Source organism: Marmota monax, unplaced genomic scaffold (assembly GCF_021218885.2).
Source record: "Marmota monax isolate L192 unplaced genomic scaffold, Marmota_monax_Labrador192_F-V1.1 WCK01_AAM20220418_F8-fsc00026, whole genome shotgun sequence".
NCBI lineage: Eukaryota > Metazoa > Chordata > Mammalia > Rodentia > Sciuridae > Marmota > Marmota monax.
The window spans coordinates 14,272,551-14,287,760 of record NW_026693108.1 but is presented as its reverse complement, the minus strand read 5'-3'; the positions used below and the strand labels follow the sequence as shown (position 1 = coordinate 14,287,760).

The following is a 15,210-nucleotide window of genomic DNA, read 5'->3' as shown; positions in this document are numbered from 1 at the left end:
TGCACAGATATGAAAAGACAAAATAATGGAGTACAGTTCTCAGATGGAATGCAGCATTAAAGGCACTTGTATGGTCATTGAAAGATTAGAGCCTCCGTAGCAACGCTTTGTGGAGTTAAAAAGAAAACAATAACAACTTCCAATTACAGTGTTATTGTAGAAGTTTTTAGCCCATAACCTTCAACTATTGAGGATTCCCAACCATCAACATTTGTCTGCTCTTGACACCCAACCACCCAAATCTTCATAGCACCATGATCCAGAATCACCCAAAGCAGGTGGCCTTCTTTAACATGTCATTAGAAGGGGAGGTTGTAGCCTAACATCTTATGACATAAGATGTGTGTCTCACATCATTTTCTAAAAACGTGTGAGAATGGTACAATAATATGTTTTGAGACATAGACCACATTCACATAACTTTTATGATAGCGTGTAGTATAATTGTTTTATTTTATTATTATCATTGTTAATCTCTTACTGTGACTAATTTATACATTAAACTTTATTATAGGTATGTACATTTAAGAAAGGACATAGTTTACATAGGGCTCGGTACTGGTTTTAGGCACTGGGGGCCATGGATATTTCCCCGATGGAAAAGGGAGGAGGACTGAACATAATGAGGGCCTATAACTGGCAGAAATTTAATGAAGCCAAAGTTGTGAGTAGGTAACCCTGTTGCAACCTGATTCTCTCTCCAGTCAGCATAATTAGGAAACTTAAAAATTGTAGAAATAGCCATCTTTAAATTTTTACGAAGGAAATCAAGCAGTGATATTTGAAAGTGAACAAAGATGTCCATTATAATGTTAAGAGGAAAAGTAAAAGTTTGAGATTTCAACTATTCAAATACAACTGAATTCTGAGAATAAGATAATGTTTTTCAGAACATGAGTGAAGAGTGGCAGGAATTTGGTGCCAGTCTCTGTGTATTTTGTCTGATAGATTGTATCCAGTCCCTGCCTCTTCCCTTACGCTTCTACCTTGAGACACGTTTACTGGAGTGGACAGAGGGGGTTTGATGGCAGGAATGTGTAGAGATAAACAGGGTTTCCTAATGGGATGAAGAGAGTGGCAAAGGCAGCTTGCTTTTCAGAACTTTCTTTTCTTTTCCCTAGAGTCACAACAGCAGCTTCAAAATATGGGGCTGTTTTGTCCAATCTGTGAGACTGCATATCAGCAATGTGCTCCGAGGAAGAAGGGACTCTGTTCTTGTGATACGTTATGTGCCTCCGGATGGTTTTCATCTCACCCAGTGATTACCAATTCCTGGTTGTTAATGGGTAATGAGACACAACTTGGATAGCTAGGAGAGAAATCATTGGTCATTCCTTTAAATTGAATTCTAGATGGGAGCTGCCGATGGCAGTGAGTTTATCCAGCCAATCAGATGAGGAGACACTGCCTTTCCCAAGCACTACCAGTCAAAATCATTTCTTGGTAACATAAAGTGAACGTTCTTTTTTACAGTACTGTGAAAAATAAATGTTAAAAAAGACTGAAAGGGAAGCCCTGAAACATAAATTTAAATTTTTCTTTCAATCTAAAATGTTTTATTACCTTGTACATCTTCAAATTATTTTGTTGTCTAAAGAAACCTTTGGATTTAATCTTTCTTTTCCTTTATTTATTAATTTTTTTGAGGATCTTATGGTCATGTTTACACTCATAGAGAACATAGGATCTCTACCCGTATGAGATGATAAGAGATAACACAGGGGAAGGAAAAGGAAACACGAGGCACAGTCTCTTTTCTGCTAGTCTATTTTTCTTATGTGCCTTTCTTTCTCTGTTCTCTGTGGTCCTGCCCTGGACCTTGACTCTCCTGGTCCTCTCTGCTGAAACAAATCTGTCTCCACCATGCCTTTCCCCCATCCTGGGCCCTGCTGTTAATGCAAAGACGTGTTTCTGGAGCTCTACTTACGGGCTTCTGTTGACAGTTCCTCTTCTGACATAGTGGAGGCCTGGAATGTCAGGGGCAAGGAGGAGCAGTTTTCCAGGGGTCCAATCAGCTTCTCACTGATTTTGAACATCATGTTTAAGAAGTGAGGGCTCGGAATTAGGAATCAAAGACAGAAGACTTAATTGTGCTAGCTATTTCCCATGTACAGTCTAAGTGAATTCTTCCTATGCAAGATGGTTAATTTTTCTCATTTAACAGGTGAAAAAAATCAATCTAATAAACTTAAAAGTACTATGTTCAGAGTCACAGTGGCATGGTCATGGTATAACCAAGGCTGGTTTTACCCTGTTTTTTTTTTTTTTCCCCCATTGGAATGGAAGCTTTTATAAGGTAATACTAAATATTTGCATTCATTCAAGATTTATTTGGTGCCTGTCACTAAGTGTTGCACTTGTATTATCTCAATGCTCTCAACAAACTAATGAAGTAGGTCCTATAATCTGCCAGACCATCCACCCATCTATCCATCCATTCATTGGTCCATCCACCTTTTATTTTGAAAATAAATAAACTAAGGAATGGAAGGGTTAAATTCTGGCAGGATCTTCAGTTAGTCAAGAGTAGGGTAGGAATTTGAAACAAGATAGTTTGATTCTAGAGTGTATACTATTCATAACTATGTTCTATTACAGGGAAACGTGTGTGTATATGTGTGTCACTACATATGTATATGTGTGTATATCTTTATGTGTTTATATGATGTGCATGTACATATGTGTAAGCATGTATATATGTATATATGTACATATATATTATATATATATTTTTGGCAATCTTGCTACTGTATTCTAAGCACATATAATACTGTCTGGTACACAGTAGATATCTAAGAAATATTTGATGAATGAATGAATAAATTTACAGGATCTGTATCTCCATGAGGGGGTTTTCAAGATGGCAGAATAGAGGAGATTGCTTTCCTGGCTGCTTCATGGTGTGAAAAAAGCAGATAGGAATCTTCTCAGCAGGATGGGTAAACAAAACAAAAACAAAAACAAAAAACTGTGTGTGTGGGGACTTTTACTGAAATTTAAAACTAGAAATTCAAAGTTGATTGAGGACTCAGGAGATTGGATATACTAAAATAAGGAAGAAATCCCCAGCGGCACAGAGGCTGCTGTGGCTGGGCCAGAAGCACCAATCAGAGCCATCCCTCTGCGAGCAAAGTGGGGGGATAAGAGAATTAAAGAAACCCGCTTTTTTAGGTGGCCTGAGGTGTGTCTGAGTTCAGAGCATTTAGAGATCAAGGACATTGCCCAACAAACCTGAAAGACATGCTGCACAATATCCTTGTGCAGAAAAGAATTCGCTATCTCTCCAGGCTGTGTGAGGAGGACAAAGGAAGGAACCATTTTGCAGCCATGGTTCTGGGCCTGATAGCTGAGGGGGGCAATTCCTAGTATACCTTAGTTTGGCCCAAATACAGGCTCAGTAAACACACTGCATGACATAGAGTGTGATTAAGTGACCAGGAGCAAAACAAATGTGAAAGGAGGTTTACACAGGGGACAACTGGTCACGGAAACCTACCCAGTTCTACCTGTCCCCCTCCAATCCAGCTGCTTGCAGGACTTGCTGGGAGAGACCCATCTGGTCTGGAATTTGAAAGGGCGGGGATGAGAAAGATTGAGTTTGGAGACTGAACCAAAGACCAGGAAACATGGGGTCTGCAGATGTCAGGGGACTTATGGGATTACCTCTCTCACTCCAGCAATCCAGAGGGTGGAGCATCATGCTCCAGAGGATCCCACTTAAAATTGCTGAGAAGAATAGCTGAGAATCTTTTTAACTCTAATGAAAATAATTCTTTAACTTTTCATCAATTTTTTTTCTCTCTGTTTATTTGTGACCTTAATAGTACATGGTCATTTATACATATTCATATTTGGTTTTTATCTCACATGAGAGAGAGAGAGAGAGAGAGAGAGAGAGAGAGAGAGAGAGAGAATTTTTTAATATTTATTTTTTAGTTTTTGGTGGACACACATCTTTATTTTATTTTTATGTGGTGCTGAGGATCGAACCCAGCGCCCCGTGCATGCCAGGCGAGCATGCTACCGCTTGAGCCATATCCCCAGCCCCTTTTTTCTCATTTTTTATGCCTTTGTTTTATTTCTATGTGGTGCTGAGGATTGAACCAGTACTTCACATGTGCTAGGCAAGTGCTTTATCAATTGAGCTACAGCTCTAGCCTTGTTTTTATTCCCTCATTTCTAGTATTTTTGAAGCCAGTTAATTTTCATGGATCAGTTTTTTTTTTGAGGACTAGGATGTTTGATTAGTATATTTTAGTTTTGTTTTGTATTCTTGTATTTTTATTTTTAAAATTGTTTTACAATTTCCACCTTTTTATTTTTTAGTTGTAGTTGGACACAATATCTTTATTTTATTTATTTATTTTTATGTGATGCTGAGGATCGAACCCAGGGCCTAGTATGCACTACAACTACCACTGAGCCACAGTCCCAGCCCCTTACAATTTCTACTTTTTACATATATTTTTTTCTCTTACCTATATCCCTTGATTCTTTTCTTCTGCTAACAGCTAATCTCTATTATTCACTCTTTCTTTAATTTTTTACTTCTGTCTTCTGCCCTCCTCCCTCATAGTCATCACATCCTATATCACTTCTGTTCTCTCTCAGTGTACCATTTGAAATTGTGCACCCTTTTGTAAACTTGCTATTTTTATTATAGCCAATAACTTATATCATTTCTGTTTATTGTGATGATTCACATTGTAGATGTGATAGTAGGAACTATTTAGTTTAATGCTGTATATTGTTTGCTTTGGTTATCGTTATTATTTGTCTCCCCCTAAACAGTGAGGTACTGGAAAACTGCAGGGACACTATAAGTTCACAGGGCAAAATCTACTGCCTCAGATCCATACTATTAGATGGGTAGACACACAACATGAAAAAAACAAGGGAAAAAATTACTCCCAACAAACCAAGATACTCTAATAAAGGGCTCCATTGACAACATAGAAATGTCAGAGAAGGAGTATAGAATGTACATAGTTAAATGGATCTGCAAAGCAAAGGACAGTATAAGGAGTGAAATCAGCGAAAAAATACAGGAAGTGAAAGATCACTTCAGGAAAGACAGATTATGAAAAATAAAAACAACCAGAAATCCTCAAAATTAAGAAGTCAAAAAACCAAATTAAAAATTTAATTGAAAGCACCACCAACATCAGTTGGAAGACAGTTTCAGGCAATGAAGACAAAATATATAATCTTGAAAACAAACTTGACCGTGGGGAAAAGATGTTAAGAGACCATGAACAGAACTTCCAATAGATGTGGGATAACCTGAAAAAGCCAAATTTAAGGTTTATTGGGATAGATGGAGGCTTGGCAATACAAACAAAAGGAATGCACAATCTTTTCAATGAAATAATATCTGAAAAAAGAATGAAATGGAAAATCAAATATAGGAGGCTTAAAGGACCCCATATATACAAAATTACAGCAGACCCACACCAAGGCACATTATTTTGAAAATGCCTTACAGAATAAGGATAGCATTTTGAAGGCTGCCAGGGAAAACAACAGGGAACATTTAGAGGGAAATAATCTAGATCTCAGCTGATCTCTCAACACAGACCCTCAAAGATAGGAGGTCTTAAAATACTATATATCCAGTTCTGAAAGAAAATGATGCCAGTCAAGTACTTTACCCAGCAAACTTAAGCTTCATGTGTGAAGGTGAAATACAAACCTTCCATGATAAACAAAAGTTAGAAGACTGTACAACTAGAAAGACTGCAATACAAAAAATTGCTCATTTATTTCTCATTTCTTCTTCTTGAAGAAATGAGAAATAAATGTGAAAACCAGCAAAGGGAAGAACTACACTAAAAGAACAGTGAATCGATGGACAAATAAATTCAAATTAAAAAAAGCAGAAATAAAGTGATAGGGAATAAAAATCATATTTCAGTAATAACATTGAATATAAATAGCCTAAACTCATCAACCAAAAGACATAGACTAGCAGATTAGATTAAAAAACAAGATCTAACAATATGCTGTCTCTAAAAGACTCATCTCATAGGCAAAGAAATCTACAGACTGAAGGTAAAAGCATGGGAAAAACCATATTATTCACATGGGTCATGTAAAGAAGCAGGGATTTCGTTTCTCTTATCAGATAAAGTGGACTTGAAGCCAAAGGTAATCAGAGGGGACAAAGAAGATATTTCATATTGCTAAGGGAATTATACATCAAGAAGATGTAACAATTATGAATATTTATGCCCCAAACAATGGAGCATCTACATACATCAAACAAATCCTTCTCAATTTCAAGAAACAAATAGATCACAACACAATAATACTGGGTGACTTTAATATACCTCTCACACCACTGAATAGATCCTCCTAACAAAAACTAGCAAGGTGTGGTGGTGCACTCCTGTAATCCCAGTGGCTTGGGAGGCTGAGGCAGGAGGATTGTGAGTTTGAAGCTAGCCTCACCAAAAGTGAGGTGCTAAGCAGCTCAGTGAGACCCTGTCTCTAAATAAAATACAAAATAGGGCTGAGGATATGGCTCAATGGTCAAGTTTCCCTGAGTTCAATCCCCAGTACCCACCAAAAACCAAAAAACAAGGGCAGGGGTTGTGGCTCAGCAGTAGAGCGCTCGCATAGCACATGCAAGGCCCTAAGTTCAATCCTCAGCACCACATAAAAATGAATAAACAAAACAAAGGTATTGTATCAAACTGCAACTAAAAAATAAATATTAATAAAACAAAACAAAAAATAAAGAATCAGAACTAAAATTTAATTAGTAATTTAGACATAACAGACATATATAGAATATTTCATCCACCAATAACTGAATATACTTTTTTCTCAGCAGCACATGTATCCTTCCCTAAAACAGGCTATATCTTAGGCCACAAAGCATCTCTTAGCAAATGCAAAAAAAAAAAAAAAAAAAAAAAAGATAATACCTTGCATTCTACATTCTATCAGATCATGATCATGATGGAATGAAATTAAAAATCATTGATAAAATAAAAATAGAAGCTACTCTAACACCTGGAGACTAAATAATATGCTATTGAATGATTAATGGATAGTAGAGAAATCAGGGATGAAATAAAAATTACATGGAGGTGAATGAGAATAATGATACAGCATATCAAAATCTCTGGGACACTGTAAAGGCAGTGCTAAGAGGAAAGTTCATTCATTGAACTCATTAATTAAAAGAGTAGAAAGTCAACAAATAAATAGTCAACATTACATCTCAATGTCTTAGAAAAAGAAGAACAAGTCAACACCAAAAGAAGTAGAAGACAGGAAATAATTAAAATCAGAGCTGAAATCAATGAAATTGAAACAAAAGAAATAATCCAAATAAATCAACAAACAGATAGTTGGATCTTTTCTTAAAATATTGTTTTCAGTTGTCAACAGGCCTTTATATAATTTATTTACATGCAGTGCTAAGAATCAAACCTAGTGCCTCACACATGCTAAGCAGGTGCTCTGCCACTGAGCCCAACTCCAGCCCATAAAGTTGGATCTTTCAAAAAATAAATAATGAAGAGAAAGAGAGAACTCAAATTACTAAAATTCATGATGAAAAAGGAAATATCACAATGGACAGTAGTGAGATACAGATGATAAACAAACTATTTTGAAAATTTATACTCTAAAAAAATAGAAAATCTTGAAGATGTCAACAAATTTTTAGAAACAAATGACCTATCCAAATCGATTCAGGCGGACATAGAAAATTTAAACATCAATTTCAATCAGTGAAATGGAAGATGCCATCAAAAGCCTACAAGAAAAAAAAGCTCAGGACCACATGGATTCTCAGCCAAGTTCTACCAGATCTGAAAAAAGAATGAAAACCAGTCCTCCTCAAATTATTCCATGAAATAGAAAAGGAGGGAACCCTTCCAAACTCATTCTATGAAGCTACTATCACCTGATACAAAACCCAGACAAACACATATCAAGAAAAGAAAACTTCAGACCAACATCCCTGATGAACACAGATGCAAAAATTCTTAACAAAATGCTGGCAAATTGCATACCAAAACATATTAAAAAGATAGTGCACCATGATCAAGTTGGGTTCATCCCAGGGATACATGATTGTTTCAACATATGGAAATCAATAAATGCAATTCATCACCTCAATAGACTTAAAGAGAAGAATCATATGATTATCTCAATAGTTTCAAAAAAAGCATTTGAAAAATACAGCACCCCTTTATGTTCAAAACACTAGAAACACCAGGAATAGTGAAACATACCTCAACATTTGTAAAAGCTATATATACTAAATGCAAGGCCAACATCATTCCAAATGGAGAAAAACTGAAAGCATTCCCTTTAAAAACTGGAACAAGACAGGGATGCCCTCTTTCACTGCTTCTATTTAACATAGTTCTTGAACTCTAGCCAGAGAAATCAGACAGAAGAAACAAATTAAAGGAATACATATAGGAAAAGAAGAAATCAAACTATCACTATTTGCTAATGACATGATTCCTTATTTAGAAAACCAAAAAAAAAAAAAAAAAAAAAATTCCACCAGAAAACTTCTAGGACTCATAAATGAATTCAGCTAAGTGCCTGAATTCAGCTAAGTGTTAATATAAAATTAACACCCACAATCAATTCCATTCCAATACATCAGTGACGAGTCAGCTGAAATAGAAATTAGGAAAACTATCCCATTCACAATAGCCTCAAAGAAAATAAAATATTTGCTAATCAATCTAACAAAAGAGGTTAATGACTTCTACAATGAAAACTACATAACACTAAAGAAAGAAATTGAATAGGACCTTAGAAGATGGTAAGATCTCCCATGCTTTTGAATAGAAAGAATTAATATTGTCAAAATAGCCATATTACCAAAAGCACTATCCAGATTTAATATAATTCCTATTAAGATTCCAATGAAATTCTTCATAGAAAAAGCAGTTATGAAATTCATTTGGAAAAATAAGATACCCAGAATAGCCATAGCAATCCTGAACAAGAAAAGAGAAGGAGGATGCATCACAATACTTAAATTACACTACAGAGCTATAGTAACAAAAACAACATGGTATTGGCAACAAAACAGATATGAAGACCATTGGTACAGAAGAGAAGACACAGAGACAAACCCACATAAATACAGTTATCTCATGCTAGACAGAGGTGCCATAAACATACATTGGAGACCAGAGACCCTGTACCTACTAGAGGAAAAAGTAGCCCAAATCTCCATCATGTAGTCTTGGGAGCTGACTTCCTTAACAAGACTCCTAAAGTGCATTAAGTATAATCAAAAATCAACAAATAGGATGGAATTAAACTAAAAAGACTCTCACAGCAAAGGAAATAATCAAAATTGCGAAGAGAGAGCCTACAGAATGGGAGAAAATCTTTGCCACCTGCACCTCAGATAGAGCATTAATCTCCAGGATATATAAAGAACTCAGAAAACTTAACACCAAAAACCAAATAACCTAATCAATAAATTGGGAACTGAACAGACACTTTACAGAAGAAAAAATATAAATAGTCAAAAAATTTATGAAAAATGTTCAACATCACTGGTAATTACAGAAATGCAAATTAAAACTACACTAAAACTACCATCTCACTCCTGCCAGAATGGCAATTATCAAGAATGGAAGCAACAATAAATGTTGGCAAGGATGTGGGGAAAAGGTACACTCATATATTGCTGGTGCGACTGCAAATTGGTGCAACCCTCAGGAAAGCAGTATGGAGATTCTTCAGAAAACTTGGTATGTAACACTATTTGAGCCAGTTATGTCACTCCTCAGAATATACCCAAAGGGCTTAAAATCAGCATACTACAGTGATGTAGCCACATCAGCATTCATAGCAGCTCAATTCACAATAGTTAAACTATTGAACCATTGTATATGCCCTTTAACAGATAAATGGAAAAAGAAAATGTGGTATATATGTATATACACAATGGACTATTACTCAGCTATAAAGAAGAATTAAATTATGACATTTGCTGGTAAATGGATGAAACTGGAGACTCTCATGCTAAGTGACATAAGCCAATCCCCCCAAATGAAAGGCTGAATATTCTCTCTGATATGCGGATGTTGTCACACAATATGTGGGGTTGGGGAGGAGGAGTGGAATTTCACCAGATTGGACAGGGGGAATGGGAAGAAGGGAAGGGGGATGGGAATGGGAAAGACAGTAGAATGAATTGGAAATAACATTCCTATATTCATATATGAATACATAACCAGTGAAACTATATCATATACAACCACAGGAATGGGAAGTTATACTCCATGTATGTATGATATGTCAAAATACATTCTACTGTCATGGATGACCAAAAAGAATAAATACATAAATAAATAAATAAAGGTAGTTTAGAGAGGGTGCTGTCAAACTAAAATAATTCAAGGTGGATTTATTTATAAAGAGACTCTCTCTGAAGATACAGACTAGAAGATCCACGGGTAATCCAGGGATTGAGGACTGGAAGGACCAATGCTTTGTACCATCCCGGTGTCCACAGAGATAAGAGGGGGAGTTTCTGAAACCACAGGAGAGCACCACTGTCTATCTTGTAAGGACACAGCCTCTGGAGAGGCCCCCCAAAAGGGGCTGTGTTTCTCTTTGCTCCTTCCTCCAGTCTCTTATCAGGGATTCCCAACCGTCAACCCTAGTGAGAAGCCGGGGCTCATGGGATCCACCTGCTGTGGTTCCTGTGAATCAGCTTCCAGGTCAGCGAGCAGGAGGAGAAAATGGAAAGATAGAGAGTGGCCAAGGGACCTGGCAGAGAATGACTCTGTTCACTGTCTTCCTCTACTATCTATTTCCAGGAAGTCAGAACTCCTTAGGAGCAGGCCAGTTACTAAGTATCAGAATCGACACCTATAACCATGAGGGGACAAAACAAACAGGGATGTGTTTAAAAGCCCAAGTCAGTAACTGGCTGGAGATGTATAGTGCAAGGAAAAAATGTGAATTGATCTAGTTAAATTCTGAATATGTCTGTGAGTGGGCCAGGGCTTCAGGGGCTTCTGAGCATATGTGTCCTGTGCTATGTGATACTGGTTGCTGCTGCCCATCACTTGACAGGTGGACCTCGCTTGGTGGGAACCAAGCCTGAAGGTACACACCCTTTCATCTTCAAGGCTGTGACTGCTCTTGGCAAGGTCAGTTCTTATCATCAGGTCCGTCTTTCCCTGTAGTTTCAGACCACACAACTTTTCTGGAGCCTGGAGCTGCGGCCCATGGTTGAGCCTGATGTGCCTTTTTCTGTTGCCCACAATAGCACCTATAGCTTCCTAAACCATTCCCTCAAAGGGTTGCATCTTTTCACAGGAAGGTGCCCTTGGGATCGACTGTACACCTTTCTCTCATTAGTCTGCCTAAATTAAGACTCTTGCATACAAGCATGCTTTCAGAACTATATTAACTTGGGTAGCTTACTGGATCACAGGTGGTCTTATTCTCTTCTACCTTCTTTTCTAAAAAAATAATTAATGTTAAGTCGACAAGTAAAATATATGTTTATGAGTAGCTTGTGAATGGCTAAACCAAGCTAATTGGCATATGCATTACCTGACCTAATTCTCATTTATTTGCAGTGAGGATGCTTAAAATCTTCTCTTTTATTCCCTTTCACCTTCTGCCCCATATTCCCAACTTAGGTGCTTCCTCTGTTCAACTTGCTCAGTTTGCCCATTTTCCCTTCCAATCTTAGTTTGTCATTCTTGCTAAGGAATCTTAAAGGCCAAACATCATCCCAGTAATATAAACAGGTTGCTGTAGGGATAGAGGCTGTGTTTACTGAGAACAATACTGTGTGGTGTTATTCCCTGTGACTGTGTTTTGAATTCTATTCTTTCAACATGATGTGTTCATAAAAGTGTGGGTGATGAAAGTGGATAGATCCAAGCTCACATTGCCACAGGTAGAATTTTCTTAGCTGTAGTAGCATCGTTTGCTCACTCACTCATTGACTTATTCACTTATTTCAGAAGCATTTATGGAGTACCTCTGGGGTACCAAGCACTTATGTAGGCTCTGGCAAATTGGAGATATACAAAGATGCTCGTACCCTTGTCTTCTTGGAACACATCCTTTGTAAGAAGGTGAGAACAATGTCTGCTTTGGAGTGTGGGCTGTTAGGATAAGATGAGATATGTAGAGCAACCAATACAGAATTTGGCACATAGTAGTTGCTTAATAAATATTATTTGTCATTCTTTCCCATAGTAAATATGATATTAGATACATTTTAAAGACTTTTGTGAAATATCATCTGTAGGAAAAATATTTTTGAAAAGCATTTTCATGCATCATTAAAGTCTTAAAATTGGTATTTTTTTTTTCTTTTTGGCTTTTAAGTTGTAAAAGAAAAAACTTTTTTTTAAAGGGTAGAACATGGAACAGTGATTCCACACACATAAAGTCGCCTTTGTTTTTTCTGCCACATAAATAGCTCCAGTTAGAAATGATGGCAGTTCTCATTTTCTCTAAACCGTCAGCTTCTTTGAGCTAGCTGTGTTGGTTGTAGAGGTCTGCTTCATATAGATAACTTATCTTAAAAAAATGTAAATAATCTTTAACTTCTTTCACTGCTAATAGTTTTATATCCTCTAATAAATCTATGACACTTTATCTGGCCCAGAGCTTCTATAAATTCACATATTAGATAGCTGAGCCATATGATGTGAATTTTTAAGGCTGTCCCACTGGCTTCATGAATTTAATTCTGTAATTGTTGAAATTAATGTAGTCTGACAATGTCATGATTTTCCCATATTTTTTCTGCCTCAAGGTTGATGCATCCTGTTTGGGGTGAATGTGTGGTTACTGAAACCATAACAGTCCACTACAACTACAAAACAGTAATTTCATGAAGAAATTAAATATCAAAAAAATACTTCCTAAAACGATAATATTGGAGCACGAATGAACATTTGTTTTGTCAACTACTTTGAAAGCTTTTACTGGACTGTTAATGGTATTTGCAGTATAGCCAAAAAAAAAAAAAAATGAGGCCTTTTATCCTTAGGTGGCTCAAATAAACTCAGTAAGAACATATTTAGCAACAGTGTATTATTTGACTGAATTTAATAATTATCAATCAACCAGCTCATACTTTGAGCCACACTGTTGATAATTTATAGAACACATCCGTGGGTGGTAAGTTTTGTCTGTTTGCCTCTCTAGGCACAATTTCTGCCTGTCTCCACCTGCTTTGTCTCCTGGTGTATTAGTCAGCTCGGCTGCTGTAATAAAACAAAACAGACTGAGTGGCTTAAACAATGGAAATGTATTTTCTCACAGTTTGGAGTCTGGAAATGTAAGACCATGGTCTGTCTGGGTTTGGTTTCTGGTAAGGACTCTCTTCCTGCCTTGTAGAGAGGCACCTTCTTGCTGTGACCTCACATGGCCTTTTCTCACATTACATGGGAGAGACAGAAGTGGGGGGTGGCGGGGAGAGAGGGAGAACAAGTGCTAGAGCGAACTCTTCTGGTGTCTCCTCTTGTAAGGACACAGATGCCATATGGTAGCTTCATGCTCATGACCTCATCTAATCCTAACTTCCTTCCAAAGGCCCCCCTCCAGATACTATAACAATGGAGGAAAGGGCTTCACCATGTGAATTTGGGGTGGATACAAGCATTTAAACCATGACACTGGGGAAGCTGACCTTTACCGGCTATTTCAAGGCATTTTTAGCCTCTTGCCAACTATTGAGTTTGGCCGGTGGGGAACATCATCAGGTGATGGAGGGAGGGTGAAAGTGAGTCAGGGTGTCACCAACTGGCTGTGCCCCTTGACTCAAGGTCATAGCTCTCCCCAGGCAGCCCTCTCTGCTTCAGGTCCCAGTAGCCGAGTCTTTCCCTGCAGGCCCTGTGGTGACAGCCGTGCTATGACTGGTCTTAGGACCCTGCACTATCCCTGTGCTTTTTCCAACTTCCCTGTACCCTGCTTTATCTTTGTAAGAAGTTCCTTTATTCAACCTCCCTTACTCAGTTTGAATATACCTTCTATTTCTTCCTGCAATCCTAATAAAGTTCAATTAAGATATTTAGAATTTTTAACATCTTAGATGTTGTACTTTTGGTTGAAGCGAATTGGCAGAAATCTCTAATAAAGAAGAAATTTACCTTTCCTTTGTCCTAAATAGTTCTCCTGCCTACCCTCCACCATAAAACAAACTAACTCCCCACCAAGCCCAACATTTTTATAAATAAAATGGGTACCACTTTGTAGATGAGTAGTTTGTGATATTCTTACCTTTTGATCAGAAAGCAGGTAGGTCATGGAGAGCCTTTTGGGGAAATAATTATCCAGTAGTTATATATATATAGTCTATTGGATCATTATCTAAACCATCCATCAGTGCTTTGTTTTTCATCAGATTGTTGGTCAGGGAAATGCAGAGCTGGTCCTAGAACATTGCTATGTGGTTACACTCCCCTGAAATTGTCACTTACATACTGGTTCCACTACTTAGGGCTTATTCCCACCTGCAGAATTCCAGCTGAAATTCTGATGGTCTTAAGCACCTTAGTGTTCTAGGCACCGAGAACAATGCTTATGGGAGCTTCCAATAAATATTCGTCAAGTGAATGTTACCTGCAATCTGATTACCTGCAGGAGGGTGTAGTAGATAGGACTTGTGGGAGGAAACTCATGGGAATTCTCGAAATAAAGTCCTTTTGGCAAACAGCACACAGTGATATCAGATATGGAGCGGTCAGCAAGGAGTGTCAGGGCTAGTGGCCTTTGGAGTCTAGCAAGCTAAGGCATGGTTCTAAAAATCTGGATCAGAGGGAAGGAGGCTCCTGGAATTCTGGACAGGTGGAGAGTGTATCAGCAGATTGTAAAATGTTAGCAATGTGGAAGATTGTATATGCTGGGTGCTGTGATACGAGCTAAGCCATGTTCCATACCTTAGGTAAGTTGTCACTCCAGCATGGAAAACTGAAAAAATTTTTATTTTCTTCCCCATAAAATGGAAAAAAAAATTCAATCAACTTCAGTTCTAACATTAAATTTTCTTTTAAGATGATATACTGTTATTTTTAAATTTTATAATAGATTTTAGGTGCTTGAACTATATATACTATAGCATGTAGACTTACACATTGTTAAGAGTCTGAAATACAGATAATGAAATTGACAGTATGATTGGGAAAAAATCAAGATTGTGTTTCCATGGGCATCCATAAAACATTAATCACAGTTTTT

General features: G+C 37.4%; 1 protein-coding gene across 1 annotated transcript in view; it reads left to right on the top strand.

The window, feature by feature from the left end:
* Positions 1–15,210, top strand: part of LOC131424571 (heparan-sulfate 6-O-sulfotransferase 3-like) — a 151,027-nt gene that overhangs the window by 114,485 nt on the left and 21,332 nt on the right. The gene's annotated exons all lie outside the window — the stretch shown is intronic.